This window comes from Ostrinia furnacalis, unplaced genomic scaffold (genome assembly GCF_004193835.3).
Source record: "Ostrinia furnacalis isolate ACB-3 unplaced genomic scaffold, ASM419383v2 OfSCF6240, whole genome shotgun sequence".
Taxonomy (NCBI): domain Eukaryota; kingdom Metazoa; phylum Arthropoda; class Insecta; order Lepidoptera; family Crambidae; genus Ostrinia; species Ostrinia furnacalis.
In genome coordinates this window covers 328,227-346,004 of record NW_021136479.1, presented here as the reverse complement: position 1 = coordinate 346,004, position 17,778 = coordinate 328,227, and the positions used below count along the sequence as shown (strand labels likewise).

Here is a 17,778-nt window from a genome sequence, read left to right as displayed (position 1 = left end):
CTTTTTAATGCACTCTTATATTAGTCATATTACTTTTGCAGATGCCTGAAAAGGTATTAAATCTAGTAATTAAGGGAAGAGTCTAAGATACTAGTTTAAACTCTTGAAAAAGAGGCTGAAAATAGCGACTGAGTTTCAAGCGCACTGCTTCTTCTCAGCACTGACCCACATTATTGTCGCGAAGCTGTTAAAAATCTTATACTGGGACGTGCATGTACTCTTTAAAAGCAGTCTTCTTCATCATCAGGTCATTTAGTCTCCACTGCAGGAGCACGACTCTCTGATTCACCAGAGGCAAATGGAGGTTTTGGCCTACACTCCCCACGCTAGACAGACTGCTTAAGGAGGCCTGATGTTCGCATATTTCTCCCTGATCCGCCTATACTCCCTACGCTAGGCAGACTGGTCGGGAATTTCTCCTAGTCACATATTTCTTCCTAAGGCGACTCGAGTGGGGGGCAGTCCCATTCTACTCTGACGGAACCACACGGCTAAGCAGCTATGCAAAAGCAGGCTTCATTCGTTGCAGCCATATAACGTCCACTGCTGGACAAAGTCCTCCCCAAAGATTTCAACAATGACCGGTCCTGCGCTGCCCGCATGCATATACTTTCCGCGACCTTCACCAGATCATCGGTCCACGTAGTGTTCAAAAACAGACTTGCTGATAGTAAATTGACTTTATTCTTTATCAAGATCACGCTCGAGCATACTGCGTCTCTATCAGTTGTGTGATGATAATAGAGATAGCAAGCGACCGCAGGGTCAACAGGCGAGAAATTGCAATTAGCCTGAACTCTGGTTTCCTCGTGATACGATAATGACCGCACTGATTTATCTGCTGTAGGTTTATAGGTCTGGATATGGACTTGAGTCCAAGACTGATGGACTTATAGCTAGCTTTTGACAGCGATTTCGCCCGCGGGAACTTAGGTACAGAGAGTTTATCAAGGTATTCTTCAAAGCTTCTTTGTCGTTACGGATTTTTCTTTTTAATTTTCTTTGAGGCGCACCTAACGAAGCGCACTTAAACTATTCCTCGAAGCGCACCTATCTTTACTAAGGTGAATAAAAAGCAACAGGGCAACATAAAATAGGTGCGCTTCGAGGAATGGTTTATGTGCGCCTCAAAATAGGTGCGCTTCAAGGAATACCTAGTTTATCGAGAGCATGTCCATTGTCCCCTTTCCAACCCCCTCTCTTCCCGTCCCTATCAGCATAATTTTGATGTTTTATGTCCCCTACTTGAGAAATGATTTGTTTTCCCAAACAAACTTGCACACGGGGAGTGTATCCCTCAGGGCATAATTTTCGGTCCATACCAAATTTCATCCAAATCAGTTCACCGGTTATTTATGCTCCATACTTTCACCCCCTTACTTAAAGGATAATTTCTGGGATAAAAACTATTTTATGTGCTTTCCAGGGACTCAAACTTTATTGGTTTCTACGTAAAAAATATTTGATAGTTTACATTACTTTTTATTAAATGCTTACAAACAAACACACTAACTTTACCCTTTGGCTTTATAAAATTACTTAATAATAATATGATGACCTCCGACGTATGAAATCTGACACCTAAGTATGACGTCAAACTAAACATTTACTGTGAATTATGGTTGTTTTAAGTCATCAGTAAGTAAATAAAAACCATAAAAATAAACGTCAACGACAAAAAAAAACCGGAAAAACACTGGACTATGTTTTTAAACGTTCAAAATTAACTTTAAATACATAGAAAAACTAGTGACGTCATTAGCTTGTCTTTGCCTTAAGCCTAGATCACCGCTTTTTTGTCGGCCGATAGTTTAGTCGGACAGTTTCAATATGGGCATGTATGGAAGTGCGCACATTACACCGATTGATTCTTCATACAAGTTAGAATTGAGACCAACTTTACTATCGGCCGACCAAAAATCGGTGGTCTGTTTTCAAAGAAATACTTTCAAAATGACGTATGTATTCTAAGAAATTGATCTTAGACTAGGACCAATGTGTTAATCAGTGTGTTTTCTAAAACATCTACTGATGGGCTTTGTTTTGTCTCCTGTCATCCGCTTTGCACGGGAGGAAAGTCGAACCGGAACTTCGAACTGTCAATGTTCTTCTGATTAATTTCGTTGCGGGTCCAAAGACAGTTTTGACAGCAGACCCCAGATCAACGAATGTTAAGTTTTTTTTAAAGAAATGTAAAAATTTTCTCTTATTCAAAATAAATCATTTTAACATTATTCTAATTCCAGCCTCAGGGCCTTGTTGACGTCATAAAATAAATAAATGACAACGCATTATAAACAAAACACTTGCATATGCAAATATTGATGCAATATCGTCAGAGCTTATTTATTTTATTACTAACTATATCTTGGTCGCTTTGGCAGAATAATCATATTTATATCTTACTATCCTACTAATATTATAAAGGCGAAAGTTTGGATGTCTGGATGTCATGATGTGTCTGGATGTTTGTTACTCTTTCACGCAAAAACTACTGAATCGATTTTGTTGAAACTTTACAGTATTATTGTTTATAACCCAGATTAACATAATGGACAACACGCATAAGTTGTAATATTAAGTTAAATTATGACTTAATTTAAAGTTTAGATCATACACATGACACTAGTTTTTATTTCACCTCAATCCATCCAGTATTACCGAAGATAGAGCCTCGAGAAGTTTACGGACTTTTTAAAATTTTCAAAAATTTCCAATATTCGCGCGTGACGTCACAACATGATTTTGCAGCCCCCGCACGTTAACCCATTTACCACTTTTTGTCTTTTTCCAACTAAAATAAAATTTTACCTAACTGACAACTGTTGTTAGTTGTCATCGTTCAATCACATTTCAAACTAGGCGCTAAAAAAGTAACCATTATTATGCCACCTATTGCCAATTTCGTGCAATATGAAGCCATTTTTATGCACTTAAATATAAATTTTCTGGAAAAATAACCAAGTTTGTGTCTCTGTGCTCAATAACGAGTAAAATAAATAGTCCAGTTATTTGTTAATTTTACTTGGAAAGTTTTCCGGAATCTTTGAAAATTAGTGAATAAATAGATTTCGCTATGTTCTTTCCGAATTTTGTGATCTCGTTTATAGTTGCGCGCGCGCCCGCCTTATTGAAAAAAATCCGCCTTAAAAAAGGTTTTTGACAACTACTTTTTTCATTTTATAATTTTTGGGACATAGACAAGCTACGAAGCTTTGATAAATGTGATAAATTGTATTGTAATGTAAGTTAAATAGATTTAGTGTTGTGAAACAGTCAAATTAATGTACCTGCTAAATTGCGAGTTCTTTTTTCTTTGATCATGGCAGGACACGCTGCCGGGTGGCCTAAATATACTGAAGTATAAAAAAAATCGCGTTGCTGAAGTATACATTTTTTTTGTCTTGTTTGTTATCCTACTAATAATTTATAGGTAAATGCGAAAGTTTGGATGTCTGGAAGTTTAAAATAAAGTAAAGTAATTTTTATTTCTCACCAACATAACAGATAATATTATGATAACAAACAATCAGGAAAAACAAAAAGTAATAATGTTAGTGGGTTGATTTGATACCTGAACTAGGAAGATTCCTGTGTCTCAGGTTTTTTACTCTTTCACGCAAAAAGTACTCAACGGATTTTGTTGAAACTGTACAATATTATTGTTTGTAACCCAGATTAACATATTAGGCTATAATTTATGCCGGTCTGTGACACTAAATTTCATGCGGGTGAAGCCGCAGGCAAAAGCTAGTCGTGAAATAAATAGGAAAGTTTAAGGTTCTGAAACGTGGTCGCTTACTATGGGCCTCATAAGAAGGCTCAAGGTCACCCAAAGGGTGATGGAGCGGGCTATGCTCGGGGTTTCCCTGCGTGATCGAATCAGAAATGAGGAGATCCGCAGGAGAACCAAAGTGACCGACATAGCACGCAGAATTGCTAAAATCAAGTGGCAGTGGGCGGGACACATAGCTCGTAGAGACGATGGCCATTGGGGCAGAAAATTTCTTGAGTGGCGACCACGGGCTGGAAGACGTAGCGTGGGCAGGCCTCCTACTAGGTGGACCGACGATCTGGTAAAGGTCGCGGGAAGAACCTGAATGCGGGCAGCGCAGGACTGTTCATTATGAAAAACCTATGGAAAACCCAAAGGCCTCTCGCCTTTGTCCAGCAGTGAACGTCATTTGGCTGTAACGACGAAATAGAAAAGAATGTAACTATCAAAAATCTTCTCTTAAGGCAGCATTTTTCCAATTTCGCAACGAGCGCGGCAATCACACTTAACTAACAGACTAACAGAGAGCATAGCGAAATCTATTTTAATCACCAATTTTCAAAACTCTCGGAACACTTTCCAGGTAACCACGTTAATTTGTACCAAACGACTGGACTATAATTTAATTGATATAAAAATTTGGGTACATCTTCTCAAAAACAAAAGAACTGGGTGCTAAAAGGGTTAAGTGACGTTTTGACATTTGTAGAGGGCCTTGTAGAAGGGGAGGCTATGGTGCTGAATGTGGATTAACTCGAGTATTATAACTTATTAGACTGCTAAGCTTGATGATAAAAAGAAAAATATTTTATTCAATGTACATAGTCTGGTCATAAGTTCTGTCATATGATAATAACTTTTGAATTTTGAATGAAGGTTTCAAAAACATTTTTTACTGAATTAGAATTAAAAAGAAAAAATGTGCGATAGTTCGAATTTTATTGTATGTGTAGTGGACGCATAAAGAGGTCCGAACTGCAGTTGTCACGTTGCATTGCTACGCGCCAAAGCTGATTTTCGTTGTGCTGAAAAAATTTAGTTTATCTTTTCATTAAATGATAGGTATAGGTGTACCCGAATCTAATGGCAAACAAAAATATTGGAAAAGTGTGTCTTTCATATGGCAAATGTCTATGGATTTATTGTCACCTGTCAAAGTAAATCAAGTGAACTGTCAGTCGCTGCAGAAATTTTGTAATCTCTTCATGCCTATTTGTTATTTTTGTAAAAAGGCGAAAAAGCTCAAGCAAGTCATATTGTTTTCAATGTGTATTGTAAAATAAGGCATAATTCAAAGTCAATCTTTGATTTTAAAGCGCGTCGTTGAGTTGACAGTAAGTTGGAGTGAAATTGGATACATTTAGTTTATTACCTAACTGCGTCAGGAGGGTTTTTTTTAATATTATTCTTATAATAGCTGCTTTATCGGGGGTTTCAGGTGTACCTCACAAATTGGTGGCGAGGAATGGTGAAAATGTTATGACCATGTAAATAAAATTGAAAAAGATTTCATCAAGTAAGATGTAAGATAGAATAATTGAAATGGTGGAAGAGCAATTTATAATCAATACCTCTTTATCTTGATCATCTATTGAGGAAAAGTGGAATCCTTGGAATCGTTTTCTATATAATATTTTAAACTATTATGTTGCATTTTTAGGGTTCCGTAGCCAAAATGGCAAAAACGGAACCCTTATAGTTTCGTCATGTCCGTCTGTCCGTCTGTCCGTCTGTCCGTCTGTCCGTCTGTCTCCCCGCTTCGGCTCCCCTACTAACCATTCTAACCATTGTACACAGATAATATCTTACATGCAGCTTTTCATGTTACTACGTCACATTTTCAAAATCCGCGCGGAAAATCGCTCCTAGCGAAAGAGCGCACTTTGAGCTTGAATATTTCAGTCATTTTTAAAGATATCAAAAAAGTAAAAATACAGTATTCATTCTAATTTTTTGTAGTTTTTTTTGGCATCTTCAACAAAAATTGTGCGCCATGTCCATTGGCTATAATTTATGACGATATGTGACAAATAAATTTCTTGCAATAAATAAACTAGCTGACCCGGCCAACTTCGTACCGCCAATTAAAATTCTTGTTTTCTTGTCGCTAGAGTTTAAACATCGCACTTTCTAGTTTTATCATAATAGTAAACAATTTATTTCAACCTTCAAACTACCTAATTATTTTAATTTGCGCAATAGAATCTATCTTATCAGGTAGGTTATCTATCAGATATTTTATTCAAAATATACCTACCTCCATTTGTGTCAAGTGCACAGAAAAAAACGCTTGATTATGAGCGTTTCAATGTCGACTTGGCCAAGGCATGATCATCAATTCATCATCTTGTAGTCTCCACTTGTCAAAAACCTATACCTACAGTGTCATCCCAAAACTCCGTTACAAGTGGCGTTGTCAGTAGCATTCATTAAATCTTCCTGCGTGCAGTTGTTTGGGCACTCAGGGTACGACATCATGTGCTTCATTCAGGTCATTTAGGTCAACTTGGGCAAAGCTTGGTCATCGTCAGGTCATTTAGTCTCCACTCCAGGAGTTAGACCCTCTAATTTACTAGAGGCAAACGGATTTGCTTGTTTCTTTACGAGATCGAATCAGAAATGAGGAGATCCGTACACGAATTAATCGCTGACATAGCCCGACGGATTAGCAAGCTGAAGAGGCAATACCAACCGGTCAACATGGAAATCATTGGTTCTATGTTCAGCAGTGGACGTCCTATGGCTGAAATGATGATGATGATAATGAAATGGAATTGGCCTACACTCCCCACGCTGGCCAGACGGGTTGGGGAGGCCTGATGTTCGCATGTTAATCCTTTAGGCCTAGAACAGACGGTGAAACGCAACTGCAACGAAACTGCAACTGCTAGTTACTTTTGAGTTGCATCTAAGTTTCTGCCATAGCGTCCGTTGAGAGACCACATGACGCGACCAGTTTGAAAGTTTCAGTTTCATTCATCAGAATGATCAGAAAGTTGCAGTTTCGTTGCAATTGCGTTTAATCGTCTGTTCTCGGCCTTAGTCGCCTCTTACGACATCCATGGGAAAAGTGGGAGTGGTCATATTCTACTCTATTAAATTTATAGATAGCCTTTCTTTGGAATTATCATAAATAAATGATTTGACTAATGAGAGATATGAAATCACACATTTCCACACGTGATTTCAGGGTCAGAACTGATAATTCTGATAACCTTGATATATGCAATGAGAAAGCTGGTTGGCGAAGCCTGTGGTTCGCATGTTTGTCCCTTATACCCGTATTCACAAACGATGCGTGCGTCCACGCGCACTGTGAGACCTCATCTTCATAGTAATGTTTGTGAATATGGGCGTCAGTCGCCTTTTACGACTTCATAGTGATGTGAAATGAACCTACACTCAACATCAAATAAACCGCACCTTCCGCGACGCGAACTTTAAAGATTTTCTTCTGACACAATCATGGTGCCCCAACAATATTGGTGTTATTTGAAAGCCCAATAAATATCCTTAAAGAAAACCACATTTCATTTCTAAATAAATGATTAACATATACCATAAATGTGACTTGAAAATAGACCTCACTTTGGGCTCACCTCTGGGATCAATTAGACCAATTTTTATGGTTATAAAACCAAATAAAGATCTCACGTGTCCTCTTTAACAGATGGATAGCGATTAATCCCAACTTAACAGTTTTATAGTCATAAAAAATGGCTATAGCGTAACTACCTATTTTTTGAAGAAGTGATTCTGGATCCTTGTAAAGACACATTTTTGGGGTAAAAACCTTTTCTTTAATGAAATGAAGTTTAGAACTAGGCTTTCAAATGGTACCAATGTTGGTGGGAAGTGGGGATGCATACGTTTGATAAGCGCTTGTCGCGGGAGGTGCGATTTATTTGATGCCGAGTGTATTCTACATTTTTTTTTTGTTAAATTCATTAACGGGATCTAACGGGATTTTCAGGGATAAAATTATTGTTAGAATTTGTTGAAGTTTTGTTTCAATCAGAGAAAATTGGGTGGGTGTTTATTACTCTATCACGCATAACATATTGAACGGAGACTGAAATTCACGCGGGCGAAGCAGCGGGCAATAGTTCGTATACCGTAAAGTACCACAAAACTAGACATCTGATGGTGAGGTAAGCGCAAGTACAGGCAGACAGCTGTCAATGTCACAGTCAAAGTCGTTGATACGCGTGCCGAGATGTCAGGGCTGTATCTACCTTTATTAATAGTGGTCTTTAGGGGAGGTCTTTGTCCAGCAGTGAACGTTTTTAGTCGTTTTCTTTCAGTGGCGTAGGTTGCCTTGGTCCTTATAAAGGAGAGAATTTTAAGTATGGCCCTAAAGTTAAACGTTTGTGTTACTAGTGGGTTCAATAGTCAAGCGGCAGCGGGTCGAACCCGCGTTCCTTGGATCACGAGTCGGGACTACCCACTTCCCTGCAACTCCTATGTAGCCAGGATCTACATAAAAACCCAAACAGTGAAAGTCAAGTCTATCCCGGGGGAAAGTAAAACTGTCATTGGACCCGCAAAGAAATTAATCAGAAGAACATAGTAGTTCGAAGTTAAGGTTCGATGTCCCTCCATTGCAAAGCGGATGACAGGTGACAAAGGTTTAATAACCTCACAAGTCGGCCAGTCCGACACCTTCATTGTTCGGCTATCGCTTCATTTGTCAGAGACTAAGTGACAGCCCTATCCTATCCTCAATTAACCGGTTCTCTCGGAGGAAGTGACCCTCCCGCGGTCACATTTGTTGACCCACATATGAGAGGATATTATTATATCGTTGATCTAAACTTTGATTGTATTGTTTTGATATCGCAGCCCGCTACCAATCGATCAACGTGGAAAGCATTAGGGGAGGCCTATATTCAGCAGTGGACGTCCTATGGCTGAAATGATGATGATGATGATTGTTTTGATAGGAGTTTTTTTAACCTACCAGCCCGGCTAGGATGCGCGCCGTGATAAAATCTTATCGTATGGGCTTATCACGTAAAATCGATAAAATGGCGTGATAAACGCTTATCGCGGCGCGCATCCTAGGCCTACAGGTAAATTAAACCCTCAGAGTTCGACGGGGAACTAGCATTGGACTTAGGGTTTCTGCTCGAGCTTTCTCGAACTCGAGAAAACTCGAGAAATTTGGCTTCATTCGAGACGAGAAAAAAAAATACCGGAGCTCGAGAATTCTCGAGTTTCGATTTTGAAGCTTTAATTTTTTTGAAAGCCTATTTTCTTAGACAAAAGTAAGTTTTTATTTATTTAATAGGTTAACGTTGCGTTTAGACTAGCCTAGTCTTTCCTTTTTTTAACTAATTTGATTTGCAAGTAATGATCTTAACCGAAACCAATAATGTTCGCCTACGAGTATGCTATATTTTATTATGTTTGTATAACTGACTGATTTAAAGACTGAAAAATTTTTGTTAACTGTTAGTTTAGGTACTCGTAAATACGTTTATACAAGTCGTTATCTTTAAGTTTAAAAATTTATTTAAAAGTTTTTTTTTGTTTGTAAATGTAGGTTTATTATCGTAATTTAACAATTAATTTGAACTTGTGTTCTTTGGAAAACAAGTGATTCAATTGGAGCTCCAGATATTTATGGTTATTAATATAAATGGTTATTCCTTAAAGTACACGCGACTTTATGACTTTTGTTCCTTTAGTTAATTATTAAGTTATAATTATCTTACTAATATTATAAATGCGAAAGTTTGGATGTCTGGATGTTTGTTACTGTTTCACGCAAAAACTACTGAACGGATTTTGTTGAAACTTTACAGTATTATTGATTATAATCCAGACACATTATAACATTAATAAAAACCCGTGTTTTTATTAAATTTCAACCGATTTCAACAGTTTTAATTTAAAGACTCGAGACCCGAGAAAACTCGAGACTTTGGCCTCGAGAATTCCCGAAACTCGAGAAAAAAAATAAGTCGAGAAATCAGAAACCCTAATTGGACTGCTGATCACTCAATGTTAACGAGAAAAGGGTGCTGGAAATGGGATGATGAATATTTATAAAATATCTACTTAATACTAATTACAATAAATAATTATAAATCTACCCTCTAGAAGTCTAGAACAAGGCTTTTGAGCTGCGTTTTAGAATACGAGAGCTAAAGCCTGGTCCGTGAGCACGTAGAATTTGATGAGGATGGGTAGCTTGGGGTCATTGGACAAAATTCTACGTGCTCACGGACCAGGCTTTAGTATAGAACTACGAAAACTACTAAAGCGATTTCTTACAAGATTCAGGAATGCGCTTAGAAAAGTATACACAGGCTTGGTTCTCAGGATTTTGGGGGAGGGGACACCTGCAAGGAAGGATAGGGAACAATTAAAGCTTGCGTCCACACTCCACATGTAAATGTCGGTATCGTACGCATCGGACGTATCGCACGCAACGGATCGTAGTATTATTTATATGAAAAACTCATATAAGTGCGTCCACCTGTCCGCATCGTACGCATCGCACATCCGATACGATGTGTTTTGTACGATGCGTCCGTTGCGTACGATACCGACAAGTGGACGCTTAGCTTTAAAGTGGGTTTCTGTATTTTCTGGTCTATCTGTCACCGTCGCACATGCTGCCAACTCGCTTTGTGTAAGAGGGACGGCAACATTCAAAACTTCGGATAACGTTTTTCAGAGTAGCCTCCCTGGTCTGTGCCTGAGGTATGGGGACGGCACGGGAGGGTGTTTTAACGTCAATCAAACGTCAGCGAGACTTCAGATGGACTTCAGACTTGTATAGATGACCCACGCTGAACTGTCCCGCCAAACTCAATGACAGGGGGGCGCTACCATCGTTCAACTATATGGTTTCCAACATGGCAAAAATCTGAACCAGCGATCCGGTATTGACGGTGGCGCCCCACTGTCAATGTCATCGACAGGACAGTCCAGTATTTTGGAACTATATGCTCTGTCACGTCATAATGTCAGTCACCCCTCCCGTGCCACTCCAATACCTTAACTCGGTTGATGCGCTAGATCTGTGGGTATAGACAAAGTGCAAATTGTAATCGCAATCCAGTCGAAAAGCCCTTTTTTGTATGGAGTTTTGACGGATTCGATTTTCGATTCGATCAAAAAGTGCATTTTGTCTAGGGGGCTGTAATGTAATGTTCTATCATCATCAGGTGATCAGGTCATTCAGTGTCCACGGCAGGACGACTTCTAAATTTACTAAAGCCCGGTCCGTGAGCACGTAGAATTTTGTCCAATGACCCCTAGCTACCCATCCTTATCACTCGCGCGTAATTATATTGTTGTCGCGACTGTGCGACTGGCACCCGCAGTGAGTATGCGAGCGCGATAGCAACATAATTACGCGCGAGCGATAAGGATGGGTAGCTAGGGGTCATTGGACAAAATTCTACGTGCTCACGGACCAGACTATAGAGGCAAATGGAGGATTTGGCCTACACTCCCCTCGCTGGCCAGACGGGATGGGAAGCTTGATGTTCGCATATTTCTCCCTTAGCCTATACGCAGATCACCGACTTTTAGTTGGCCGATAGTTGTGCCCGATTTTAAATTGTATGAAGAATCGGCCGATACCAAATCGGTGTATTGTGCGCACTTTCATACATCTCCATACTGATTAATCCCAATAAGCTATTGGTCGACGAAAAATCGATGGTCTGCGCCTAGGCTTAGTTTTTAATTCTTTTATTTACTTACTTGCTATCGCTGATTGATATTAAATAAATGATTAATACAGATCAATTTGTATCACTTGACTCATTGTGTAAAAATAATTTTACAGAGGCTACGCAACCATGACTGGCTGTGGCGCTCATATTTTTGGATCTGTCACTCATGCCAGTATATTAATATGAGGGAAAAGGAAAGAATACGTGGATTTTAGTATACAAACAGTAGTTTTTTTTTAAATCATCATGATGATCAGTCCTGGATCTGTCAATAGGCCGTATAGGCAGCGTCCTAGGGGCGGCAGATTTCAGATGACGCTTACTCGATTTCAGAAGATAAAAGTTAATTAAAGATCCAACCCCACCCTAGCCTGCGGGCGGCAAAACTGTAAATCCGCCACTGATGATGATAAGAAAAGAAATCGATTTCTTTGGGACTTACCCAGCATTTGATAAAGAACACTTTTGTACCTATTTTTAGTCGGTCAATTTTCTTTCAATAAATCAGTATGAAGAGGAGAATAAATACATTGTTGTGAATTGGAAACCGCTACCACAAAATATAACAGAAGGTAAACTCATGTATGTACCTCGCTTTGCATACCTCTCTCGCTCTCACGCTCGGCCGTCGCGCTAGGGTTGTCTTGTCATGTGTTGCGTTTATTTCGATAAGATAGAACAATGTTACTCTTAATACTATGCAAGAAAGACAATAACAAATATCCACGTATACTTATTTATATTTAGTACGTTATTATAGTAATAGTTTGCAAACAAATACCCGAGAAGGAAGTAGTATTTAGTTTAGTGACACTATTATCCAACTAATATTATAAATGCGAAAGTTTGGATGTCTGGATGTTTGTTGCTCTTTCACGCAAAAACTACTGAACGGATTTTGATGTAACTTTACAGTATTATTGTTTATAACCCTGAATAGCATATAGGCTATAATTTATGACGATCTGTGACAAACTAAATTTCACGCGGGTGAAGCCGCGGGCAAAAGCTAGTTATCCAATAATTCCTAAAACCTCTTAAAACAATTTGATATTCCTAATAATTGAGTTGGCTTTCAATTTCAATTGAAATTCAATAAAATAACTTACCTCCCCGAATCAACTGGTAATTTAAAAAATGAAAATTCGGTATTTAATGATGAGTTTAAGCAACCAAATACCGAACAATTATAATACGACTTTTTCTGTTCACTCATTTTCGTCAATTTCGCAAAACAAAATAATATATCACAGGCGGTTGACCGGCGCGTGACTCAAGCGAACCACAGCGAACGTATGGCGAACGTCTGTCGCGCCACGTCGCGCTCGCATTCGTCCAAGACAGTCTTGCTAGAGCGGTGTCTATGTGTGCGTGGCTCGAGCGCGTTTAGTATGGAGTTTGTCTTCTGTTATATTTTGTGCCGCTACTGTGCCGCTACGCAGTTGTAAACAAACAAAGATCATAATCCAGTGGTACAAGGTGCAATTAGTTCATCGACTCGTGCGCACTTCGTCTTGCAACTCGCAAGTCGCAAACAAGGCAAATGGGGTCTAAAATCCTCGAATATAAGGTTCATAGTTCATCGACGTATTATGTACCTACTTCGTCTTCGAACTAAGATCGTTTCATCCACGAAGACGCGCCCCACCATTCTTCAGCTGTTGAGTGTTATCGGTACACGCTAAATCATCCATGAGTGCACACGCACACTACAATAATGACGCTCGGATTGCTCGGATCAAACTCCCCGCAATCCGCGCTTCCCTCGACCAAAAATTGGTGGGGCGCGTCTTCGTGGATGAAACGATCTACAGGGTGTCCCAAAAAGTAGTGTCAAGCCGAAGTCCAGAGGTAGAGCTTCACTAGGGCTATCCAAATCCAAAGATTCAGAAGTATTTACATCCATAACACGAATGTAAACACGTTAAAAATTCTGTATGTTGTAAAAAAAATCATAACTCGTAAACTATCAGTAGTCGCGGTGATATGGGTAAAGCCCGGTCCGTGAGCACGTAGAATTTTGTCCAATGACCCCTAGCTACCCATCCTTATCGCTCGCGCGTAATTATATTGCTGTCGCGACTGTGCGACGGGCGCCCGCAGTGAGTGTGCGAGCGCGACAGCAACATATAGCTTGGGGTCATTGGACAAAATTCTACGTGCTCACGGACCAGGCTTTAGCCCTAGTGATGCTCTACCTCTGGGCTTCGGCTTGCCACTACTTTTTGAGACACCTTGTATATTGACTTGTGGCGACGCCACTACAAACTGGTCCCCGAGCATAACACCCGCTCGGAAGGAAGCACTAACATCTAGCTTCCTTATTGTGGTTGAGCATCATATCCCACAGACTGAATTTTGAATTTGGAATCATCACTCACCCATCAGCATGTCCCAGCGCGGCGAGCGCAGACGCTGGCTGGCGCGACCATGTCAACCGACAGAGGGCGTAGGTATAAACGTCACCGGGACGACGCCATTGTATCTGTGGACAAAGAATAAATACTTTTTTTTTGCAAAGGTCACATTTTTATGGCCAAGGAATGTTTTGTAATGGAAAATTAAATTCTTTATTAGTATGTAGGTCCTTCCTTCCTTCCTGGATGCAGGCCGCTACCAATCGATCAACGTGGAAAGCATTAGGGGAGGCCTATGTTCAGCAGTGGACGTCCTATGGCTGAAATGATGATAATGATGATGAGGTCCTTCGCCGGGCACTTATACGTCCCAACAAAGCTTGTCCTGCCACCACTTCGAAAATCAAAATCAAATATATTATATTCTATTTTGACCACTATTGTCCACTTTACATGTCTCCTTATCTTTTGGGCCCTAACAGCACTTCGAGACAAACATGGCAAGTGCTGAGAAGAAACGCCGGAACAAACTCAGTCACCACTAGTTACCAGTAATTAATCTAACGGTAAGAATAACCAAATTCAAGTACATCAAATATGTGCAGACTGAACTGACCACGCATCCTTAGGGTATTTTTATGTGTATCTTAAAAGACAATGCCGGAAATTGGCGTCTTTTTTTTTTCGCGCGGCCATCGACCAAACTTTGTTTTTTGATTACAAAATAGTGTAATAAACCAAACTTACTATGGCATGTAACCTCTAAACTCAGTCTGAACTGAGTTACGAGCATTAGAAGTTTGATGATTTTCATACTAGATTTGCTTTTTGCGCGCAAAGTTTTGTAAGAAATTGCAACAAAATAGTGAGATTGTATGTGTAAACAAACAATACCATCCATTAAAAGCTCCAGACATCAGTATGGAGCAGAATCAGCGCAATAAAAAAATAGCGCAATATTTTGTTGCAATTTCTTACAAAACTTGCGCACAAAAAGCAAATCTTGTATGAAAATCATCAAACTTCTAATGCTCGTAACTCAGTTCAGACTGAGTTTAGAGGTAACTGAGTTACGAGCATTAGAAGTTTGATGATTTTCATACTAGATTTGCTTTTTGCGCGCAAAGTTTTGTAAGAAATTGCAACAAAATAGTGAGATTGTATGTGTAAACAAACAATACCATCCATTAAAAGCTCCAGACATCAGTATGGAGCAGAATCAGCGCAATAAAAAAATAGCGCAATATTTTGTTGCAATTTCTTACAAAACTTGCGCACAAAAAGCAAATCTTGTATGAAAATCATCAAACTTCTAATGCTCGTAACTCAGTTCAGACTGAGTTTAGAGGTATACATGCCATAGTAAGTTTGGTTTATTACACTATTTTGTAATCAAAAAACAAAGTTTGGTCGATGGCCGCGCGAAAAAAAAAAGATGCCACTTTCCATACAAAATCTGGCATTGCCATTTATTTATTGGCAATTCGACAAGGTTGTGTGGTATCTTGTTAAATAATAATATGGTAATGAGACACGTAGACATAGTAAATTATACTTTTTCTGGCCTGTCAATACCATTAATTTTCAGGGTGGTATGGCGGTAACACTAAGACTTACTAAGCAGGCGAAGTTGCGGAAACTAGCTTATTTATAAAATCAGAAGGAATAACGCAGTGGCCTTCACCTTAGTTACAGAATAATGTAAACTGTCACCTCCTTGACATCATAAACAATAGTAAAAATACTTCTTTATATTATTTTACGCAAGTCTTTCCATTCATATTAAAATTACGTACGTTTACGAGTACAGACAAGATTTACGTCCGGGAACGAAGTACAATCAACATCAGACTGTACATTATTGTTTCAAAACAGTACCTATTTACTATCTATACTTATAATATTATAAATGCGAAAGTAAATCTGTCTGTCTGTTTGTCTCTCTTTCACGCCTAAACCGCTGAACCGATTTTGATGAAATTTGGCATAGAGATAGTTTGAGTCCCGGGAAAGGACATAGGATAGTTTTTATCCCGGTTTTTGAAACAGGGACGCTCGCGATTAAGTTTTTCTGTGACAGACAAAAGTACACGCGGGCGAAGCCGCGGGCGGAAAGCTAGTATCAAATAAATGTAATTTTAAATATAGTTCCATATTTTACTGAATTTTACTAAATCAATATCAACTAAACACACTTTAGTCAAGTGTAAGTTGTGTAGTAGAAACTAATCGAGTATAGTTTGGAGATGACTTTTTTTAGTAAGCTCCTCCAAACTATACACGATCAGTACGCAAAATTCGTGTATAGTTTGGAGTCACAGATTTACAAACAGGCACTCCGAAATATACACGAGCAGTTTCCTATGGGTGCGTTCTGGCCATGTATAGAACGGAAAGACGCCACGCGGGCGAAGCCGCGGGCGGAAAGCTAGTAATACATTATAACCCGATCAAGCTAACTGCGCACCTTGCTAGAATGCGACTCTCCCTCCCACTTACCCGCGCAAGAGCTGCTATTTTATTTTATTTTATTTTATTTTATTTTATTTTATTTTATTTTATTTTATTTTATTTTATTTTATTTTATTTTATTTTATTTTATTTTATTTTATTTTATTTTATTTTATTTTATTTTATTTTATTTTATTTTATTTTATTTTATTTTATTTTATTTTATTTTATTTTATTTTATTTTATTTTATTTTATTTTATTTTATTTTATTTTATTTTATTTTATTTTATTTTATTTTATTTTATTTTATTTTATTTTATTTTATTTTATTTTATTTTATTTTATTTTATTTTATTTTATTTTATTTTATTTTATTTTATTTTATTTTATTTTATTTTATTTTATTTTATTTTATTTTATTTTATTTTATTTTATTTTATTTTATTTTATTTTATTTAGGATAACAAACAATTGTACAATTCAGATATGCAGTAAAGTTATACATCGACATTTAGTTATTGTACAACCCGCACCGCTATCCCCATCTTACAAACATGCTTTGCCTCTTTGCACCACTAGCTGATCTATGGAAATGAACAGAACAATCAGTGGAGCCCACGGCCACGGATACCTCTATTCATTCCCACAAATCATTTAAATTGGAATTTTCCAAGTGAACAGAGTTATTTATATAAACAGTCAGACAGTTAACACAGCATAATAATATTTTATAACAATATTCTGATTTAAACAATGAATTGTGATTGCAGTGAATCTGTTAAGCTGTGTGCGTTGAAAGAGCTACCGGAAAACCGGGAAAATTCCCGTCTTTAAAAATACTCCTGGTAATGGCTCAACTCTAGTCCTGTTTGTCCTATGCAGTTTTTTTTAACCTGGTGTTTTACAGCTCTGGGCCCCGATTACGGTAATTTTTAACGTCTCCAATCCAGACACGCTTCTCGATTCTGCGATACGATTGGTCGTTCAACAGCGTACGTCAGCTGTTTTGACCAATCGTATCGCAGAATCGATGAAGCGCGTCTGGATTGGAAACGTTAAAAGTTACCGTAATCGGGGCTCTGGGCTCAAGCCCTTTTATGCCAATCGATCGTTATTAATAGACAAAATTATATCTATTTTTAAACAACAACATACCATAAAGATATCCTCTAACCGTTATGATATAATCATGAAGACACTTATCACAAACTAAATATACAACATTTGATTACGAAACATTCGTTTATTACACCCGTTACGTTTCTAAAACTCCATGAAAACAATGTAATTAAATGAAGTGTAATTAAATTTTTGTTATCACTTCCACACCCAGTTCAGTCTAGAATAATACTGATAATCGAGGTACGAACTGCAAGTAACAATAACTAAGTAAATACAGTTATCTTAGCATAAAAAAGTTCTATGATTACTAGCTGTTCCCACGACTTTTTAAGCGTGAAAATAGTTTGAATAATATTTCCCGTTCTTTTTTCTTTACTG

General features: G+C 38.2%; 1 protein-coding gene across 2 annotated transcripts in view; it reads right to left on the bottom strand.

Moving 5' to 3' along the window:
* The window catches only part of fbl (pantothenate kinase 3 fbl), a 53,595-nt gene that overhangs the window by 33,548 nt on the left and 2,269 nt on the right, over nt 1-17,778 (bottom strand). Inside the window, exons 1-2 of one of the 2 annotated variants that reach the window (XM_028317440.1) lie at nt 17,434-17,615; nt 13,851-13,954 (exon numbers count right to left, since the gene is read on the bottom strand). The gene's annotated coding sequence lies outside the window, so the exon portion shown is untranslated. Of the gene's footprint in view, nt 1-13,850; nt 13,955-17,433; nt 17,616-17,778 lie in introns of those variants that run through there. The other variant, XM_028317439.1, reaches the window with a different exon arrangement.